This window comes from Syngnathus typhle, linkage group LG9 (assembly GCF_033458585.1).
Source record: "Syngnathus typhle isolate RoL2023-S1 ecotype Sweden linkage group LG9, RoL_Styp_1.0, whole genome shotgun sequence".
Lineage (NCBI taxonomy): Eukaryota > Metazoa > Chordata > Actinopteri > Syngnathiformes > Syngnathidae > Syngnathus > Syngnathus typhle.
In genome coordinates, this window is record NC_083746.1 from 15,671,027 (window position 1) to 15,671,959 (window position 933).

General features: G+C 41.2%; 1 non-coding gene across 1 annotated transcript; it reads right to left on the reverse strand.

Annotated features, from left to right (window-relative positions):
- Window positions 1-548: 548 nt before the first annotated feature.
- trnaq-cug (transfer RNA glutamine (anticodon CUG)) lies at window positions 549-620 on the reverse strand. The gene has a single exon. It is a non-coding gene; the product is annotated as a tRNA-Gln (tRNA).
- Between the last annotated feature and the right edge of the window lie 313 nt (window positions 621-933).

Consider the following 933-nt stretch of genomic DNA (forward strand, 5'->3'; position numbering starts at 1 on the left):
AATTCTCCTCGCGAGCAAAAGAATACTGGTTGTCTTCTCCTCTTTGTTTCCAGCGTGTAAATAAATGTCTGATGGTATTTAGACCTGACAATTGCGCATATGAAACTGGTGGGATTCGGTACCTCCAACAAGGAACCACTGCTCTAAACACTTCCGAAAGCTTCCAATGAGAGTGTGGATTCTGGTTGAAGGAATATTGGACCATTCTTCTTGACAAATCGTTAACTCCAATAAACTTCATTTCACTTCGCAAATATCACTGTGTCTGTCTGCTATATGATATATTTAACTGAAATTGCTGATGCGAACAGCCAAGGATTTATAAAGAAAATGTTGAAATTGATTGGGGCGCCCAAACCTTTGCATACGACGTATATGTATATGACCAAAGATTTGAGGTCCAACCGGGACTAAAACTTTGATCACTGGATTCAGAGTGTAGAGCGCTCATGGAACCCTCAGGTGTAGGGAAGCATACAATTTCATGGGGCAGCACACAAGCTATCACCATTTTGCAAATTTTTCCCAGCTAAATGACAAATTATTTGAGGTCCCACCGAGACTTGAACTCAGATCACTGGATTCAGAGTCCAGAGTGCTCACCATTACACCATAGAACCCTGGCAGTGACAAACGGAGGAGCATAATTTTTCTTAGCACAATGCACTAACTAAGGTCCCCATTTTACGAAATTGACAGAAGTAGTGGAGGCAGGGCTGACACACTCATAGGGCTGTCCACAAAGTACTGAATTGGAATTTCCAATTGTTTCATGTAAATGACTACAAATTGGAAGTTCCACCAAGACTTGAACTTGGATTGCTAGATTCAGAGTGCTCACAATCACACCATGCCAACATTGACTAAATGATTGATTGATTGATTGATTGATTGGTTGATTGAACATTTATTGATCCCGGGGGTGGGGAAATT